The sequence below is a fragment of the Phalacrocorax carbo genome, chromosome 3 (genome assembly GCF_963921805.1).
Source record: "Phalacrocorax carbo chromosome 3, bPhaCar2.1, whole genome shotgun sequence".
Taxonomy (NCBI): domain Eukaryota; kingdom Metazoa; phylum Chordata; class Aves; order Suliformes; family Phalacrocoracidae; genus Phalacrocorax; species Phalacrocorax carbo.
Genome location: NC_087515.1, coordinates 98,329,417 through 98,351,358, shown reverse-complemented (window position 1 = coordinate 98,351,358; position 21,942 = coordinate 98,329,417).

Here is a 21,942-nt window from a genome sequence, read left to right as displayed (position 1 = left end):
TCAAAATGTTACCAAAATGTGGTAAAATTTCTATTATGCACACACTAAACCTTGTGTTCTTGATGTTTATTTAGAAATACTTCAAGTTTTCATCAAGTTCTGTAAAAACTGCACATTTTCTTCTCTACTTTCAGTATTAATATTCATAAGGCACTAACTCTTTACAGTTGTTTCTTCACTGTATACATCATTGCTATTGTCAGTACCTTCAAAAGTCTTTGTATCAATCAACTACAGTTGAAACATAACACTTTATTATTTTAAAGCCCCACTGGCATGACTGCCCTACGTGTGTGAACTGCCACCAGTAATGACAAGAATACACTCTGGTAGCCTTCCTCCTGAGACTGTCATAATGTTTATCTCACAAACACTAACTGCTTAAAGGCTTATTTTAATAGAATGGAGGGCTATCTCTGTCCACACTACATGTCATTCAAAAGCACTTTGATAATTTGTTCCAGAGGTGATACAAAGGCTAAAAAGCAAAAAACCTACATTATTAAATTTTGATTAATAAGATTTGTTTTAATGTCTATGTTAATTTTAGTCATTATGACTTTTCCAGTTTGCTAGAAGTCAAGAGACAGAGTGTGATGAAAATATAAAATGAAAATATCATGTCACATAAAATGATCTAAAACCTATTTACCCTAATATACTTGAAGACAACAGTAGCCAGTAACACTAAAGGAAGATTGCATGCATATCATTTTATCAATCAAAATTGTCTTAGGACTATATGTTATTTGTTCAAGTTCTATGCCTGTGACAGACTGTGCTATGTGTTTATCAGGAATAAATATTTCAATTAAATGATCCTTTAATGTAAAGAATTCAATTTGGAAAGGAATGTTGAAGAAGGTTTTAACTGCCCTTGTTGTTCTTGTGCTTGCTAAGAATGATGTTTGTTAAGAATTTCATTTAAAACATCAAATTATCTGCAAAAACAACAACAGCAAAAATTTCTGCATTCTAGGAGATACATACATCATACTTTTAGTTAAAATGCTGACAGTAGCTACCTTATTCGCATAGTGAAAGTGTAGTTCAGTGTCTAAAATATCTATTTTGCAAGCTCCAAAAGTAATCCCATAAATGTACCAAATACCTTAACTTAAAAAGTATGCTATGGTATGTAAATGTCAATAAATACAAAAGTGATTACTTAATTTATAACAGTAGGCTGCTTTTACAGTCAGTGGAATATGACAAGTTGCTATTTTTATTGGCCATCTAGCCTATCCTAGACATCCATCTAAAAACAAAGTGAATCTCCTGCTTGATTGACTAGTTCTCATTAATTATATTGAGCATACATGTTTTTCAGCTTGGAAAAGTTCATAGCTTTCAGGCAGCTGAAGTTAGAATTTTGCCATTTTTCTTTCAGTTAAAATTAATGCCAAAGTCTTCTCACCAAATAAATTGTCTGCCAATGTTACCAATAACATACACCCACAAGCCAGAGCATAAGAAGTCTTCCAGTCTCTAAGGCATGAAAAATGTATGGGCATGATACAAGCAGTGTAAGGTTATGTACAAACTCAAATGGATGTAGCTAGTCAAGATGAAGAGAATTGAGAGACTGTGAAAGAAGCAGATTTTCATGTGTGTGTGTGTGACATACAGCACCCTGCACAAAGATGGAGTGAGAAAACTCTCCTTTCATATAATTGTGTTTTAAAGTTGAAGTGTTCAAATTTCTCATGGTGACTGTATCATTAACTTCCACTAAAAGGCAATTTAGAGAATCAGTTGCAACTGGAATATGAAATATAAAAGTCAAATTAACTGTAGAAAAGGTGAATGTACCTAGTCAGTATTTTCACTGTCTAGGTTTTTGCATGTCTGTAGAATGATGATGTTGCATTTGCATGGAATGGAAAGAAAAAAGTTTAACTATTTACAAGTCTCTCCTGCTTTTCTTATTTATGTTCATATCTGTGACAAATAATGTCTTAGAACTACAAACACTTCAACTCTGTGATTTGATATTCATCTACAAAATCAAATATTTGATATCCTGACCACATCTCTCTTTAAGAGTCATGACTGAATATGTAATTTTTAAAGACAAATTACACTGAAAATATTCTTTGGTGCTGTTAATTTAGTAATTATTTACCTAATCCTGATTATGATGTGTGATAATTGCAAGGAATTTATGCTTATGATGTCTTTTATGCCAACAAGAAGGGCTAATATGTCTCCTTTTTGGGAAAGGATCCAGAATGGAATAATGAATTTAGTGACTCTCTTGCCATATAATTTTGAGGACATTTAGTGGAAATATTGATCTGAAGTGTATGACTTCTGGATATATATTTTCTTCTGTTTGTTGTCTATATGGAGTTGATGGTGATTTTTACTACACACACAGCCATATAGTGTTAGGTGTAGCATTAAGCTATGGGATTAAAGACTTGTCTCCACACACTAGAAAGAGCCCACTGGTATGATGACAAGCAGGGGAACCCCAATACCCCAGTCAGAGACATGAGTCCCCTCTCTGAACTGCCCAGGCTGTCCCATGGGACCCTCAACCCCAGGGGTCAGGGAACACTCTGCTCCAGGAGTCAGCAGGGAAGGCTTTCTGGGGCATCTCACAAAGTAAGGAGAGATGCTGTCCAGGGGTATGGAGCATATCGTGGGAAAAGCATTTTGGGATTGGAGATAGGAATGGATTGAGGCAGTCTGGGGAGGAAAAAGCATGGGGAAATAGCGGGATAAAGTGATAGAAAGGGCAGGTTGCATGTAAATATGGTCTGGTCAATACATCTATGTTTGATCAGCACAGGCTGTCTTTCCTTCTCATTAAATTTCATTTCTACTGTTTTTTCTTGGTGACGTACTGTCTATTCTGCATACACATGTATGCATGGAGGTGTAGCAATTAGACTACTTGGTGGGACCATGGGTCACAGGGTCCCTTGTGTCTGGGTAACAGCAACTGGAGAGAAACTGGACTGCATGCATACTGTGACAATATGTATGGCCCAGTGGTAGGTGGCCTAGCTGGCAAGTAAAATAAGACTTGGGAGCCAAGCATCAAAGTCACCGTAAGTTGTTGGCTACTGGAGAGACTAGAGGGTCCAGGTAAGCTACTGAGGAGACTGTAAGGTCTAGCAGTCAACTGGAAGACCCATTGACAGGTGTCTGTGTGTGCATTAGGCAACTGGAGACCAGAGAATACAGAACTCAGCTACTGGATAGACTAAGTGTTGAAGTCCAGCTGCAGGAGAGATCCATATTATACATATACATACACATATTTTCCATTAATGGGTATTCATTCTGAGCAGCCAGAAAGGGGAACAAGATCAGGCCTTTACTGCCATTTGTGTTTGTCTAAATGCTGTGAGTTCAGTCTATGTTGGTCTGTGTGGCCAGCCATGGGTATATGCATATATGTATTGTGTGTTTGTATGCATGTGTGTCTGCTAGGGATGCACTTTCAGCCTCATTACTCATTACTAACAGCACCTTGGGACATGGAGCTGCTGCAGCCTTGTGTTTACTGGGCTAGTGCATTCAGAAACTCCTAGCACTAGGCATGAGAGAAAAAAAAAATTGATAAATTTGATAAATTCTGTGCACCACTTAAATGTTAAATAAATACATATAAAATAGTAATAGATTCTAACTCCCATTTCTTTTCTAAGATTTTTTACAACCTGTTGCTATGGATGCGCATCACTGAGTGCTACATATTGTCCTTCCTCATATCTGGCAGCGGCCTTCTGCAGAATAATTTGTGCTATTGCAGAATGAAATTATGCAACTTGAAGCACACCATTAATACCGTACAAGGTTTTCCAGCTGTCCAAGTATCAAAATGATTTGTATATAGTCTGTGGATGTTACAAGCCAAATGTTATTAATCAGCTGTAAAGAAGATGGAGATGATGAGACTGTGACCAGGTTCTCTGGAAATATTTGTTCTTCCTTGTGAGAATGTAAGTCCATCCTTTCTATCACAGATGTAAATAGCAGTTAGAGCTGACTAAATTTATACTTTCCTGAAGGCAATTTCTGATTTATTCATATTTTTAACACAGATGGAAGATGTGCACTTATTAGATGGAACTAAGATGCTTGCCTGGTAACAGCAAGATTCTCTATTTATGTAGTAATGATTTTTCTGTTTCAACTATTTATTTGCATATATTACAGAGGTAAAAATAATGCTTCTGAGAATAAGATGCAGCAAGCACTTGAAGACAACAAGGAAGAGAAACCAAATACTAGCTTGCCCCACAATGTGAAATGGAAAATGTCATGTTAGCAACAGAGAAACAGCAGCCAAAATGCAGATATGTGAATAGAGCCAGTAACAAATGTGGGTAGGAGGTTACAGGTGTGTTGTTATTTCTCTTTTAGGCCAAGAAAAAAGCACAAAAATTTGCCCAAGTACTACAATTAGCAACAAGAAGAATGAAAAAACCTTCTATTAAATGCTAACATTAGGCACTAAAATAGAGGAGTGGGCTTTGACTTCCCAAAGAGTTATGGAGAAAACATGGTTCTGTCTAATGAGGTGTTTCAATACACCTGACATCTCAGCCATCCTTCAGAGACATCTATCAATGTGCATTAACTATTCAAGCATTCTAACAAGGTTATGTTCCAACCTGGAAGCCTTGTTTTGATGCCATATTTAGATGAGAAGCATCCTGAACTCTTCACTCAGTCCTGCTCTAGAGGGAGCTGATGACAAAGCTCTTACTGTCTTTGCTGATGACAGAGCTATTATTGTTTTCATCCTAGGATCTTCAGATATATCCTACTCATTTTCTGCAGTCTGCACTTGTAGTGCTGTAATTGAGATGTCATCTTTGAAATATATGAAATCTCACTGGTTCTGTGGAACACAGCATACGCACCCTATCTTGTCCTTTACTACTTTATAATTTAAGTTGATAATGCTAAATGGAATAAGGTGGTTTAGATTATTTGGTTATTTTACACATACTCATTGCAAAGAACGCAGTAAAATTAAGTGTTATATAAATACAACACATATTTAGACAATAAATCATTAAAAATGACATATCACAATAAACTGGAAACAATCATGGTTTAAGAAAAGATGAAACAAATTCAAACTAGCTTGATTTTTAAAATAGAACAGTGGGGAAGAAAATAATTATATTGTTACATTATTTTAAATGTCAGGCCCACAGAATACATTCTCTCATATGAAACAACTATTTATGAATATTGCCTGGGAACAGATTTTTAAAGTGTCACATGCCAATTAACACAGTACATGTGAACAGAAGCATAATGAATTTGAGAGGATAATATTCCCACATGCAGAAAATGTCAACAAGAACATAACTGGCAGCTATAGCATATGGTATACTGAGCTCAAAAACTTATTTATACTGTATTGAATCTCCCACTAATAAGATTTCTATTAACAAAATACAAAGAAATATAGCTGAAGTGCCATTCAGAAGTGTCACTTCCTTTCTGAGATTCAGGCATGAAAACTGACAGATGCACTTTCTAATGTCAAGCTTGATATTATATAATGAGTTTTGTGGAGCATTAATACCATGGAGTTTAATTCGTAACTTACTGAAGTTGCATAAAACTGCTCACTAGCTAAAACAGATGTTGACCAAGGCATTTGAATGTCTGTGTGCATGTGGGTGCATATTTCTGAACTCTTAGTATCTAAAATCACAATAATCAGTATTTCCTAAAACAAATATGCAGCGCTGAATTCATACTCTTCTGGACGGTGCTCTAGTCATAGTTTTTTCATACTGAACATAAATGACAAAAGAATATTTCTCTAGTATTCTAGGCAGGAAGTTTCAGCTTCAAGTGGGCCCTTAAGCCAAACTATTTTTTTCTTCATTTACATCTGGCTGCAAGGGGATATAGATCTGGTGGCAATGAAATATCAGTGTTACATTGGGTAATCTCTCTTTGACCTTCCTGATGCTATCAGAATATTTCATGTGAAGGAGAAGGTGAGCATACCAACAATATCTTAAAAACCCCAAACCCATGGACAAAGAAAATAAGTATGTATTAGGTGGAAATGAGATGTGAGCCTTAAGTCAGGCTGTTGATAGTTCCTTCTGCATTTCTAACTCTTTACATTTTTATAAATTCTTGGGAGGCATGAGCTAAAAGTCAAGTAACTTCATTAATTATAATAATTTTCATTTTTTTTATATAGATGAAATGAAGCAAGCTTTAATCACAACCCTGGAATGTTTCCCTCTAATTTTACCAGAAATTTTCATCAAACCCTCCCTCCCATCTTCTGTTCTTGCTCTTCCAACATTCCTATTAATAGTATTAGTGAAATATAGTTATTAGTTCTTATTAAAGCCTTGCAAGCATCACGGTAAATCACTCGGTTTCTTTCCAAAGCTTCCTTTTCTTGATAGGATCAGTCAAGTTGAATTTGCACATAATCCAAGAAATACTGTCCATGAAAGTGGATCTAGGCTAGGCTCAGATGCATCTTATAAGGATTTAAACACGCTGCTGAAACAAGAATACCCTGCTTCTCAAATTTGATATGCAGAGGTGGACACTTCCAGAAGATAATGTAGATTCATTCCATCTACCTCTCATACTTAAATATGGTGCCTTTTTCTGAGTTGGAAAGGAATGTTCAGAAGTCAGTCGGATCTCAGAGGCTCTTGAATTTGCCTCTAGAAATGTTTCTTTTCTTCCACTGAATACAGAGTCCTAAGGCTTCTTTCTTAGACTAAGCTCTTAATTTAACAATGTCAGACTATGAAGTTAATACAAATTGGTTGTTAGACGTTCATGGTCTCACTTTCACACTGTGGCAGTAGCCTCGGTCAGACACTCCTTTATCTTATGAAATTTAATTTAAAAAAATCATAACTTACTTTTGCCCTGTCTCTTCTGTAGTGTCTTTTCTAAATAAACCTATTTAGAAATATGAAAAAGACAAAGCATGTTCTGGGACTTCTTTGAAGCTATGAAAATAAGCACAGAAGTATAAAAACAGGAATAAGAATAAAAAAATATTTTAAAAAATTATTATTTAACAGTGAAATTAAATACTGATTCCATTTGAGGGGTTTGACGCTTTTTGTAACTATGGCTACACAATCCTAGACACTTGGAGGAACTCTTTTTTATTGTGAATGTAAAGGAAATAAAGAAATACAAACAATCTTTTAGGTCTGCGACCAATTTTTAAATTACAGCAAACAAAGTTGATGGCAATGGCAATAATTTTGCAAAGATGATTATAAAGTTGAAATTGCAGGAGAACTGTGGATAATTTGAATTTGCCTTTTTAAATTAATGATGAGGATGACACTGAGGTGAAGAGTGTCTGAATTTTTTAAAAGCCAAAATGTTTACATATATGAGTTTTACAGGTCATCTGATATTTCTCAGAACTTCCTAACCACATTTCATTGGCTAACTAAGAGCCATTTAAGAAAACAGTATAATTAATTACAGTCATGGTGCCTGATAGCTTTTCCCCGTTGTTTTTAGCAGTCTTGCATCATATAGTAGCTGTAACACTATCTAGTTTGTGAAGACTACCTAGAAAATATTTGAAATCATGCTAAACCAGAAATTACTATTTTCAAGAAGTAGCCCTAGTCTTACACGAGCCAAGGACTTTGGTGGCTTTCATCTGGTGTTTAGCTTCACCAAGATATACAAATGCCTACTTTTCTCCATATATCCCTCAATAGACTGGAGACAATGTGGTATATAATCATGAAGTTTTCATTGCAGGTAAGATTCTCCATAAAAAAAGGAGGAGCAATGATATCCTTTGACCTAATAGCTAAGTACTTAAAGAGTTCAGCCAGCCGATGATTAAAATCCATCTTTCCCCTGGAACAGAACGGTTGACAGCCTTAGTGAGTCCTGGTAAGTCTGCTTTCCTTTACATTTAAAGAAAAAATCAAAGTTAACTGGGCCAGGAAAAAGATCACATAAAGAGGGAAGCTCCACAAAGAATGCAGCAGGCTCTGTAGAAGTATTTCATTGTTTAATGTTCTGTGTTCAATGGAGCAGGAAATAAAATCCCTATCCCAGAAGGATATCTCAGGTAAGTTTTCTGTTTTTACTTTCACTCTATGGTCCACTGTTTCACAGCAGATCATCTTCATGCTTATCATGCATGAAAAAGAAAAAAAAAATGTTTGTAACTAAGGATTTATTATTCAAGTTTGAATGCATTGGTAACAATAAAACAACTCTTAATTTACACATGAACAACCAGTTTTGGCTGATTAAGCAGTGTGATAAAACAAATTATTAACATCTGTTAGAGTTACTCTCCAAGGGTTTTCATCTTTTCAGTTTCCTATGGTTCATTCAAAGTGGTATCATTGTGCTTTTTTTCTCATGCTATTGCCAAATAAAGACTTTTTACAGATTTCAAAACTAGCGATTTCTCTTAACTGTCTTCATTTTTTCTTAGTAACATTTATTGAAACTTTCAAGCACTAGCAGATACTTGACTTCTGTAGTAGTTCTGGAGACTTAGCTAAGTCATTTTTATTACTGTGCTTGTATGACCTTACCATTTTCTTGTCCTTGAAGTGCTTATCTGATGGTTGAGTTCAGGTCCCTGTTCCAATTTAGTGACCTCCCTTGATAATAATTTGAATGCATCGTGCATGAACAGAGCCTCCCAGAATTTGTGAGTGACAATGTTCTTTCAGACTCTTCTGAGGACTTTGGTGCCCTTCAAGAAGCTGGGCTCTCACCGCTGTGCTGAGCAGTATGCAACCGATTAGATGATATTGTCCATTGAGAATTACTAAATGTTCTTAATGTTGCATAAATGATAATTCCAAAATACATTATATATACTCCTTTTACAGTCTTATGCCTTATATAGTCATATGCCTGCAGGCAGATAGGTCCCAACTTTTCCCAACAGGCAGAAAGTTTTATGTAAGACAAAGAGAAAAATGGTGAAAACAAAGCGTCAGAGCAGCCTGTCATTCAGGACACTCTCATGGGAGATATGGGCTCAAATCTCCCTAAAGAAAAACAGGTCTGAGCCCAGGACATTCATATCAGGTGAATTTTTTAAACACTGACCAAATAGGAAAGGTGTTTTGAAAAAAAGCCTGGAACTTTTTCAAAAGATCTGATACCTCCATTTTGCAATAAGTAAATGATTTTAAAAGACAGTTATAATTCCATAAAGATTATGAATGCGTGAGTTGAAGAAGCTCCATGGTTGAATCCATGGAGAAAAGCATCTTAGTCGTGGAGAATGGTAGGCACTAAAATAAACCATGCCTCAGCATATGCAAGTGAGTAGCATAAACAGCTTTCTGCCAGCCCTTGTGAAGAGTATTCTGATATTCTTGATTCTCTCCAGGTTGCTAATTTAGGGCTAATCTGGTAAAGTTGTACTTTACCCCTGCAAGTTCATCATGGCATTCTGGATCTATTTCTGACTGCCCAAATCAGAACAAACAATGCAGAACTAATTAACATATTCTAGTTATTTTCAAAGCTTATGGTTCTTGATAATTATTGGTAAACTTATCATCAAAAATTGTTATTGTAACATTAAAAAACCCACCCAACTTCATTTCAAAAATGAATCATTTCAATGATAATAGTCTTGATTCTATTTTAGAAAGTTACCTTTAAATGGATTAACTGCTTATTGTACTGTTTGTCAAGTTGATTTGTCATGAAAATGCTTCTCAACAGTATAGTTTATCATTTACTATTTGATAGGGACTTTTTTGTCATGGTGAGTCTTTGGTTGCCTGTGAGATCTTTCTGTTTAGGGAGGTAGTTTTCTTATACAAATGCCATATAATTCTCTAGAGGATTATACATGTTGGTAAGACAGTTGTTTGCACTGTAAATATTTTGCTCTTAGCTAAATTATTGCTTCATTTTGTTTGCAAAATTTAAACAAAACACAAAAGGAGAATACATCATGCCAAAATAAACATGAAAGGAAAAGATGTTTGGGGGTAATGTTAACAGGTTTTGTTCTCTCTTAAAAGCTGGAAAGCCTTTGTGTTTCAGAATACAATTACACTTCACATTAAAATAAAAATATAAAATATCACTAGAACTGGAGAGTAACTCTCACAGCTGACGTCTTCTCTCCTGGTCTCATCACATTGCAGTGGCAAGCTCCAGTCCCAACTGCTCCTAGGGAATCACCCATTCTTTTACTGAAGACTGAAATCATATAATAAGGCTCAGAGCTTGAAAGAGACTTTGGTTTTCATTCTGTGGTATGAAGACTTATGAGCTTCCAATATGTGGTAGAATTAGTAAACACCTATTAATATAATACTAAGTTCTCATAATTAGTCCAACATTCCCTTTTTACTAAATATAGTTTTGAGTCCCTGTATAGATCTCATTTAAAAGCTGGAGAGTTACCCAACAAATACCTCTGCTTCTGAAAAATGTGTCATTTGCAGACAAAAAAGAAAGAAGAAAAAAGTGACATTACATTTAATTCTAGTTATATGAATGCATTATAATGAGAGGGTCAATATATTTTAAATTTAAATGTGGTTTTGAGACGATAGTCTTTCACTTCTTTTGAGAAGAGTATTTCCAATGTATTTTGATCAATACATTCTGAATGTGGTTTTATTGGCAAACAGAATTGTCTAACTGATCAGCTGCACTGGACATCTGAATGCTTTCAGTGAATGTTTGAATACAAGTGTTCCCTTTTTGCCAGTAAATTTCCTTCCTACTTAAGGCTTAAGGTAAGAAGCAAAATTCCCCTTTCTTGTAAATTACATTTGCTAATATCCCTTTGTAGTGTGGTGACCAGGAATACTCAACTATTTCCTTGTTAGCTCCTCTTCTGTTTTGTTCTTGTACTTAGATGTTTAATGAATACATGAAGGGAAGTCTTCATCTCCCTTAAAGATAATTGAAACTTCTCATTTTGCAAGATATTGTTACAATTTGCTATTGAGAAAGAAAGTAGAGAAGAAGTTGCAGCACAGATCCATTACCATATCTCAACAATTACTTATTCCTGTTACGTATATTTAGACCAGTGTTCAAGGAAAGAAAAAGCAACAGGAATGCATGTTACCAAAAACCATCCATCACTTGATGGATACAGTCATGATGATGTCGAAGGTACAATTTAATGAGTATCAACTGACCAAGTCTTTATATCCCCTAAGGAATAATGGTTGTGCATATTCCATTCCATTATTTGTCTCTTATACTATTGTCCATTTCTCTGAGGAGAAAAATTTATTGGGCCCAGCCAGGTAAAACATTGCTATACATCATCTCTTGAATAACAATAATCTAGAAAATATGAGAAACATGAAGATAGCCTAAATCTGATCAATACCACAAAAGCCTTTCTGAAATATATTTGTGTGTGGTATGGACTAGATAAATTCACCATTATGAGTACAAGCAGGGTCAAGTTGTAAGAAAGGTGATCTTATTCTAATACTAGGTCAAGTTGTCGGATCATTTTCTTCTCAAGAAAAAAAAAACGTGGACACAGTTTGCTAATATGCTTTATACATAATATGAATCTTTTAAGTCATTGGAATGGCACTTAATAAAGGATCATTTGTTCTGATATCAATTTGTTTAAATTATATTACCCAGGTAGAGAAGCTGCAAACATGCTGGCACAGGCAATGCTTCTGAAAAAAATGGCTCCATCAGTAACATTGATACCCACAAGAAAACTACACTAGAGTAAAAGAAAACCAAGTTGCAACTTCTGAGCAATTAGCAGATTAATGTAATTCATGTCACAGTGCTGTTGTTTTAAAACAGTCTTAGAAAGGACAAAGTGTAAAGGAAAGTACTATTTTTGAAAGGTGTCCAAAGAGGAAAGAACTCCAGGCATATTATGAGGATTGTAAGAAAAGTCAAAAGACCAAGCAAGTGCACATAAAATGGGCCCAAAACCCCACTCACGAAGTAAAGGTGCTTATGAAGGTTCCTTTAACTGATGGAAAGGGCAAGCCACTGTGAATAACTTCCCCACTAACATTAAATATCTATATCTGCATACAACTTGCATAAGATATGGTTACTTTAAAAACTACTGGAAAAATATAGAAGTAGCAAGTGTATAATGTGAGATATTAGCAGTTAAAATGGTGTCCATGGTGAAAAGTAAAATCAAGAAAATAATGCCCATCACTGCACTGAGACCAGTGCAGCCAATAACACCTTCTTAAAAATCAGAAGTAGTGAGTTTACAGAATAGCAGAAAATGATACGCAATTGCTATGTCCCCATGACTCAAAAATGTTAGCTTTATAAAATGAAGTCCAGATATTGTTCTGATTCAGATGGCCCCAGGAACACACTCTTTCAAAAGTCACTACGATGGATATTGAACATAAGTGACCAATCATCCAGATGCAGTTTTTCTTTTCATATTTTTATTTGCTGTTTTCAAAATGGTATTTTATGCATTTCATTGAAATTATATTTTTAAAAGAAAACCAAGGTTTGTTTTGTTTATTTTTAACAAATTAAGCTGAGAAATATGTTTTTGATAAATAAGCAAATACAGACATTTGGAAGAAAAATTAACCTTATAATGCTCTCCACAGACTCTATATTAGTATATAAAAACATATACCAGATGAATTGTGTAGAAAAAAATTGGGATCCCTTGATCAGAATTATTAACAATTATTAACAGAATAGTAGTTGATAGCAATAATAACCAGCACAGAATGACCAAAAATTATCTTTACACTGTATTTTAAGTGCAAATATTTTGTTCTGTAAAATAATGAAGGTATCTAGATCTGTGGTCTGTTAGACTGGACATGAAATTTTACTGTATTTTAGGAGCACAAATGACTGGAAGCTGAGATTATGCTGAGGGAAATATTAATCTATGCCTGTCCCATTCTTATGTACTTCACATTTATTTTTGAGCATGGTCAGAAATAGAATAACAAGCTAAAGAAGTGACCTTTAGTCTTATCCCTTAACACTGTTCTTAGATGCCTATATTAAGCTTGTAGTATGTTTTACTGAACAATAAAAATAAGGAAAAAAATAATTTAGGCTCAAATTTGTAGTTAGCTTTGAACTGCTGTGGCATATATTTCTACGAATCTTCATATAACAAAAACTTTCTGATCATCTTAAAAAATTGAGTATATGTTGTTTCTCTACTTTTTTTTTTTTTCAGGTTCATGGCTATCAGTTAACTTTGTTTTCACTTCATTGTTAGCATGTGTGAATGTGTTTGTGCATCTATTTTGTATCTGTAATTACTTCCAAAAAAACAAACCAAACCCCTCCTTATTTCTTAAAGTATTGAAAGTTTTCTGACATCTTTGCAAAATATGTAATGTGATTTTTATATATTAACTTTTTAAATTTATCAAAACTTACAGATCAGCCTTTCATCACTAAGGCTTTGTTCAGCTAGTATGCTTTAAAAGTTGTACTACTGTGCAACATTTTTGTCTAACAAACACCTGCACCAGTTGTATAAAAATTAATAATATTGTGAAATAAGTATAAATATAAGCATGAATATGCTAATGATTAAGGTAAAGATTCATTAATATTTAAGTAGTAGTTTGTCAGTATCATCAATGTGTATTTAATAACAGTGTGGAAAAAAAATTCTAATGTGATCTTCTAGAGTGTTGAATAACATGGAGTAGGGTCATTTACAAAATGTTTACTTATCCCTACTTTTTGCTATGCTTTTTTGTGAATCAAGGATTTAACACAAAATATTTACCCCATTGCTGAATAACTCTGAGAACTGTCATAATATAGTTAAGATAGCTTTGACGAGGACTTGGATGAGAAATTATTCCATACAAAAAAACGTATTTATTAACAGACAGACAAATTTTGTATTTCACTAACAAGGCAAATGACATTTTAAATCTTTTACCCTTTTTATCACTGTCAAACACTTACTCTGATGTTAAATTTTGAACAGTTGTCACTAGTATTGTAAAAGATTAACATGGCTGGGATGTTTGACATATAAAAGTATCAACAACTATTAGCGATAAGCAACATGCTCTTTCCTTTTCTGATGGATTATATATTCTTTCATTAAATATAAAGGTAGGATGACAGGGACAAACAATAATCTAGATTTTTCTGTTAAAATGTTGCTGGCATTTGAGGTGGCTTTTTATAATTTTCTAAAAGAAAAAGTGTCATTGGTAATTGATTCTGTTGGGAAAATTATGATAAAAAACATCTCTACTCCCATACCTTAGGGGACTGTCAAACTGTGACTCCATCAATTCTCTTCTAGTCTTGCCAGACAGAAGTGTTAACAAGAAAATACTAAATAATTTAAACCTTTTAAACTGCTGTTTAGGGAAATAAAGGTTGTAAATGTCAGGACAGGCCATACCAATAAACCAGAAATGGAGATTTTGTAATTACAAGATTTTAAAGAACTCACAACCAGCAAGTAACTTAGTGTCATGAACCTAATGTAGAATTGCAACTCTGTATTGGGTTTAACAATTATAATTGTGAATCTATAAAATTTGCAACCTTATTATTATTTTATTTAGTGCTATTTCTGTCACAGATTATGCTTGTTTGTCCTGGGAAGAGGTTAGAGGTGTAATTTTGGGGAAAGGGACCTGGCTTAACTATATTTATTTCTAGCAGAAGCATCTCAGCTAACTTCATTAAGATAAAGCTTGCACATTCTGAATTGTAAAACTGAGCATAACTTTAAAAATCTAATTCTTTATGCAGCTTTGGCAGTTATTCCAGATTCTGGTACTAAGTAGGTCATCTACATCTTTTTTAACGTAATGGATATTCTGTTGTACAACAGCATCATTTACCTCTCCATTTACTCTAATTGAGGGCAGTTTAATTTGAATTAAATTTATTTTTATGACTTAAGCACCATGATAGCAGAAAAGTTAAGGTGAACATGGTATTATCTTTGTTTACTTGGCTAAAGTGCATTCTTATGCACTTCCAACTAAAAAACAGAAATACTACACACAGCCCCTACTAAAGGCAATGCTAATAAAGCTGAAGCAATTTGAATGGATTCCTATTAAAGAAAGGATACCTAATGTAATATTTTATCACAGTGAGGTATTTCTTGCACAAACTGTCACTGCTGCTCAAATGGTTAAAGGAGATGATTATACAGAATGAATAATGATGATTAGACCATATATTAGCAGATAGAAATAAAGAAATGAGACTGCTGCTTATGCAAATCCATCTGCATTTAAGTATACCATCAATATCTGTATCACTAAATGCCTACATTAGTCAGACAAATGTTATTCTAATTGACAACCTTCTTCTACAGTCACTTCTTTCTTTTTGCCCTCTCTTGTTGCTATCAGACTGTATGCCACATCTACATTTTTTTCCCTTGTTACTTTACAAGAAAAATTAAATATGGCCACTGCAGACTCCCTGTGGGGGAACTTCAAGATCCCTCTGATTCAGGATGAGGAGATGACACATTAGAGTACCAAGCTAAGCTCTGGAAGCAAAGTTTTGTGACTCTATGCCAAGGAAAGCAGTAGGATGGTTAAGAATTCCAGCTGACTTTAAAGGTCTTTCATTGACCTGTTCAAGTTGCTTTATGTCTTTAACCCTTCTGGCCGATTCCTTTTCCTCTAAGTTTCTCCAGGCCTTATTCCTCCAGTATCATTTCATCTATATGCTTTGCACGTCTGCCTTTTATGTCCTCTTTATCAGTATTATCTTCTTTCTCAGCATTTATTCCTGCTTGATCCTTCACTGATGTTGTTGCAAGCTCCCTCTGCTTTTTTTCTTGCACCATTTTTCTAGTTTCCTTTCTGCCATATGATACCCCTTTTCACTAACTTTTCTGATGTTTCTGCTTATAAGCTCTTTGTTTCAGCTCTCTCTCTTCTTTTGCAAACTTCCATTACACCAGGTACCATGAAGAAATGACCTTGAGTGTTTCCTATACATCCAAATGAAAAATAAACACTATATAGAGTAAGCATTTATTCATGGCTTTTTTTTCTTGTCCTTATTACCAGCAGAATCCAGCTTGTGATAGTAATTTATTTTTCTCCTCTTTTTACATTTAAAATAAAGTTCTAAAATGCTAGCTTTAAAAAAACTATTTTCGAGAAGTATCCTCACCAGGAGAAAGTCTCTTAGCATCATGCAGAAGTGATTTGTCAGATACCCTTCAGCAAAATAATATTACTGCAGATATATGCTTACTGCAGGTTTCCTCATGGTACAGTGGAGGGACTGATGAGCCTGTGAGAGCCTCAGTACAACAGGCCATAGTTGAAGGTCATACTACCAGGAAAATTATTTCTTTTGCAAGGAAACTTTGAAATATTTTGTGAACTAAAAAGCTAGTTCACAAGGGAATTTTCTTCATATTCACTTTTTAAGTGCAGTTATCTCACTATGTCACACGCTTGAGGGATAAAATTGGATATTGTGCTGGTTTTGGCTGAGAAGGGGTTAATTCTCCTCAGTGTGGGGGTCGGCTACCTTTCCAGCTTCCCGCGCTCTGCCGCGTGGCGGGGGGGGCTGGGAGGGGCAGGGCCATGGTGGGGGCGGCTGACCCCGACTGGCCAATGGCAGGTTCATTCCATACCATGTGACACCATGACCAATATATTGAGGTGGGGGCAGTTGCAGCGAGGGCGGAGGCGGCGCGGCGTCGGGTCGGCGGGCGGCGCGCGGCTGCGGCGCGGGCAGTTTGTTCCGGCGGTTCGTTCCCCCTCTCCCCTCCCTTCCCCCCACCCCCCCGGGGCTTTGCGCCTCTCGTTGTTCTCCTTTACATTGCATTTCTACTGTTGTTTTCTTTTAATTCTCGTTGTTCTCCTTTACATTGCATTTCTACTGTTGTTTTCTTTTAATTTTAATTATTAAACTGTTCTTATCCCAACCCACGAGCGTTACCCTCCTGATTCTCTCCCCCATCTACCGGTGGGGGAGTGAGCGAGCGACTGTGTGGGGCTGAGCTGCCGCTAAACCACGACAGTCTTTTTGGCGCCCAACGTGGGGCTCAAGGGTTGGAGATAATAACAGCTGCTGGTCACAGCACCATGTTGTCCTTTTTGCAGTTGGTGTTACAGATTGGTGTTGGTTTGTTGAGTCTGCTGTGTTCTGCTGTGATCAGTAACGTTTTGCCTACAAGATTTGTTATACAAACACTCGTTTTCAGCTTTATCTGGTATTTGGGGTTTTTGCTGAAACCGTTACTGTACTTTGGATACCACCTTGTTGAGGCAATTAGCAATTATACCTCCTCCTCTGAGAGATTTTATATGGAGGAAATACAGAATAATACCTTTGCAACTTTGTTCTATGATGTCTGTGCCTTTGTTACAACAACGTCTTTGTATCTTGAACATCCTTGGGTGGTTAAGGTGCACTTATTGTTAGTTTTTGGGCAGGTTGTTTTGGTTTTGACTAAGCAACTTAAGAATATCACCCAGAAATCTGCCCCGAGGCTTGATAGTTACGAGTGGCAGGGCATGTGGGATAGCATGGGCAAATACCTAGGGCAGTGGGCACCCCCAGTGTTTTGGAGTTTCACCCCTGAACAAGTGCAGAATCCTAAAAAACTAGTAGAATATTTGGAGAAAGTATGTTGTTACGCTGGGAACTCCAGAGAGACACAGATAACTGCAACATGCTGGGGTCTGGCCCATGCATACCGAGCCCTGCTCAACAGCATTCAGTGCCCCCAGGGGGAAGAGAATGTCTCTGGATTGAAATGCAAAGTGACTGGCGCTGTAGACAATCCAGCCCGGACGACAGGCACTGCAGCCACTCAAACCCCCACAACAAGTACCAGAGCTAGCTCAGAAAATAAACCCGTACCAGTATCAGTTGCCCCCATACACAAGACAAAATATTGGAAGCGGACATCAACTCGTTTAGAACGGGATGATGAAGAACCAGGGCCATCGCGGGGAGAGGAGGGAGAAGTAATAAATGAAATAGAGACCACCCGATCCCTGTCCTTAAGCGAGTTGCGAGATATGCGAAAAGATTATAGCCGTCGTTCAGGTGAGCACATTGTCACCTGGCTGCTCCGATGCTGGGATAATGGGGCCAGTAGCCTGGAACTAGAGGGAAAAGAAGCCAAACAATTGGGATCCCTTTCTGGGGAAGGGGGCGTTGACAAAGCAATAGGAAAAAAGCCACAAGCCCTCAGCCTCTGGAGGCGACTCCTGTCTGGAGTGAAGGAAAGGTATCCCTTTAAAGAAGATGTTACATATCGCCCAGGAAAATGGACAACTATGGAGAAAGGCATCCAGTATCTAAGGGAATTAGCTGTGTTTGAGGTGATTTATGGTGACCTGGATGATCAACGGTCATCCAAAGATCCAGATGAAGCCGAGTGCACACGACCCATGTGGCGGAAGTTTGTACGGAGCGCACCATCTTCGCATGCAAACTCATTGGCAGTGATGTCCTGGAAAGATGACGAGACACCAACGGTGGCAGAGGTGATAGATAGACTCCGAGATTACGACACAAATATCTCTTCCTCGCTTGTCTCTGCTGTGGAGAAACTATCCCAAGAGGTCCAGCAACTCAAAGAAGATCTGTCCTACTCCCCACCTCGACAGAGCAGTGTCTCAGCTGTTAGGAATAAGCGTCCTTTGGCTCAAAGAAGGGGATACACACCACGGGCCACCCTATGGTTCTACCTGCGTGACCACGGAGAGGACATGATGAGGTGGGATGGCAAGCCTACCTCGACCCTACAGGCACGAGTGCATGAACTGCAAGGAAGAACAGTCACTCAGGGGGGCTCTTCCAGGAAAGCTGCTGCTCCAATTTCCAGTGAACAAGTCCCCAGACAGAGGAGTAGAAGCGCAGATTTTATTTCTAAGTGTAATAGAGGGACTCCTGATTCACATTTGCAGGAAGTGAGTTGTGACTGCCATGATCAGGACTAGAGGGGCCCTGCCTCCAGCCGGGTGGAGGAAAGGGATAACCGGGCTTACTGGACTGTGTGGATCCGATGGCCTGGCACGTCCGACCCACAGGAGTATAAAGCTTTAGTGGACACCGGCGCACAGTGCACCTTAATGCCATCGAACTATATAGGGGCAGAACCCATCAGCATTGCTGGAGTGACAGGGGGATCCCAAGAGCTAACTGTATTGGAGGCCGAAGTGAGCCTAACTGGCAATGAGTGGCAGAAGCACCCCATTGTGACTGGCCCAGAGGCTCCGTGCATCCTTGGCATAGACTACCTCAGGAAAGGGTATTTCAAGGACCCAAAAGGTTACAAGTGGGCTTTTGGTGTAGCTGCCTTGGAGACGGAGGAAACTGAACAGCTGTCTACCTTGCCCGGTCTCTCAAAGGACCCTTCTGTGGTGGGGTTGCTGAAGGTCAAAGAACAACAGGTGCCAATCGCCACCACAACAGTGCACCGGCGGCAATATCGCACCAACAGAGACTCTCTGATCCCCATCCATAAACTCATTCACCAACTGAGGAGCCAAGGAGTCATCAGTAAGACCCACTCACCCTTTAACAGTCCCATATGGCCAGTCCGGAAGTCCAATGGAGAGTGGAGACTAACAGTAGACTATCGTGGCCTGAATGAAGTCACTCCACCGTTGAGTGCTGCCGTGCCAGACATGCTAGAACTTCAATACGAACTGGAGTCAAAGGCGGCCAAGTGGTATGCCACAATTGATATTGCTAATGCATTCTTCTCAATCCCTCTGGCAGCAGAGTGCAGGCCACAGTTTGCTTTCACATGGAGGGGCGTCCAGTATACCTGGAATCGACTGCCCCAGGGGTGGAAACACAGTCCTACCATTTGCCATGGACTGATTCAGACTGTACTGGAACAGGGAGAAGCTCCAGAACACCTTCAGTACATTGATGACATCATTGTGTGGGGCAGCACAGCGGAAGAAGTTTTTGAGAAAGGAGAGAAAATAGTCCAAATCCTTCTGAAAGCTGGTTTTGCCATAAAACAAAGTAAGGTGAAGGGACCTGCACGAGAAATCCAGTTCTTAGGAATCAAATGGCAAGATGGTCGTCGTCATATTCCAATGGATGTGATCAACAAAATAGCAGCCATGTCTCCACCAACTAGCAAAAAGGAAACACAAGCTTTCTTGGGCGTTGTGGGTTTTTGGAGAATGCATATTCCAAATTACAGTCTGATTGTAAGCCCTCTCTATCAAGTGACCCGGAAAAAGAATGATTTCAAATGGGGCCCTGAGCAACGACAAGCCTTTGAACAGATTAAACGAGAAATAGTCCATGCAGTAGCTCTTGGGCCAGTCCGGGCAGGACAGGATGTAAAAAATGTGCTCTACACTGCAGCCGGGGAGAATGGCCCTACCTGGAGCCTCTGGCAGAAAGCACCAGGGGAGACCCGGGGTCGACCCCTAGGGTTTTGGAGTCGGGGATACAGAGGGTCCGAAGCCCGCTATACTCCAACTGAAAAAGAGATATTGGCAGCATATGAAGGGGTTCGAGCTGCTTCAGAAGTGGTTGGTACTGAAGCACAGTTGCTCCTGGCACCCCGACTGCCAGTGCTGGGCTGGATGTTCAAAGGAAACATCCCCTCTACACACCATGCAACTGATGCTACGTGGAGTAAATGGGTTGCACTGATCACCCAGCGGGCTCGAGTAGGAAACCCCAGTCGCCCAGGAATCTTGGAAGTGATTATGGACTGGCCAGAAGGCAAAGATTTTGGATTATCACCAGAGGAGGAGGTGACACGTGCTGAAGAAGCCCCACTGTATAACCAACTGCCAGAAAATGAGAAGCAATACGCCCTGTTCACTGATGGGTCCTGTCGCCTTGTGGGAAAGCACCGGAGATGGAAGGCTGCTGTATGGAGTCCTACACGACAAGTAGCAGAAACTGCTGAAGGAGAAGGTGAATCGAGCCAGTTTGCAGAGGTAAAGGCCATCCAGCTGGCCTTAGACATCGCTGAACGGGAAAAGTGGCCAGTGCTCTATCTCTATACTGACTCCTGGATGGTGGCAAATGCCTTGTGGGGCTGGCTGCAGCAATGGAAGCAAAGCAACTGGCAGCGCAGAGGCAAACCCATCTGGGCTGCCGCACTGTGGCAAGATATTGCTGCCCGGGTAGAGAACCTGGTTGTAAAGGTACGTCATGTGGATGCTCACGTCCCCAAGAGTCGGGCCACTGAAGAACATCGGAACAACCAGCAGGTGGATCAGGCTGCCAAGATTGAAGTGGCTGAGGTGGATCTGGACTGGCAGCATAAGGGTGAACTATTTCTAGCTCGGTGGGCCCATGACACCTCAGGTCATCAAGGGAGAGATGCAACATACAGGTGGGCTCGTGATCGAGGGGTGGACTTGACCATGGATATTATTGCACAGGTTATCCACGAATGTGACACATGCGCTGCAATCAAGCAAGCGAAGCGGGTAAAGCCTCTGTGGTATGGGGGACGATGGCTGAAATATAACTATGGGGAGGCCTGGCAAATTGACTATATCACACTCCCACAGACCCGCCAAGGCAAGCGCCATGTGCTTACAATGGTAGAAACAACGACTGGCTGGCTGGAAACATATCCTGTCCCCCACGCCACTGCCCGGAACACTATCCTGGGCCTTGAGAAACAAGTCCTGTGGCGACATGGCACCCCAGAGAGAATTGAGTCAGACAACGGGACTCATTTCCGAAATAGCCTCATAGACACCTGGGCCAAAGAGCATGGCATTGAGTGGGTGTATCACATCCCCTATCACGCACCAGCCTCTGGGAAAATTGAACGGTACAATGGACTGTTAAAAACTACACTGAGAGCAATGGGGGGTGGAACATTCAAGCACTGGGATACACATTTAGCAAAAGCCACGTGGTTAGTCAACACGAGGGGATCTGCCAACCGAGCTGGCCCTGCCCAGTCAGAATCCTTACGTACTGTGGAAGGGGATAGAGTCCCTGTAGTGCACACAAAAAGTATGCTGGGCA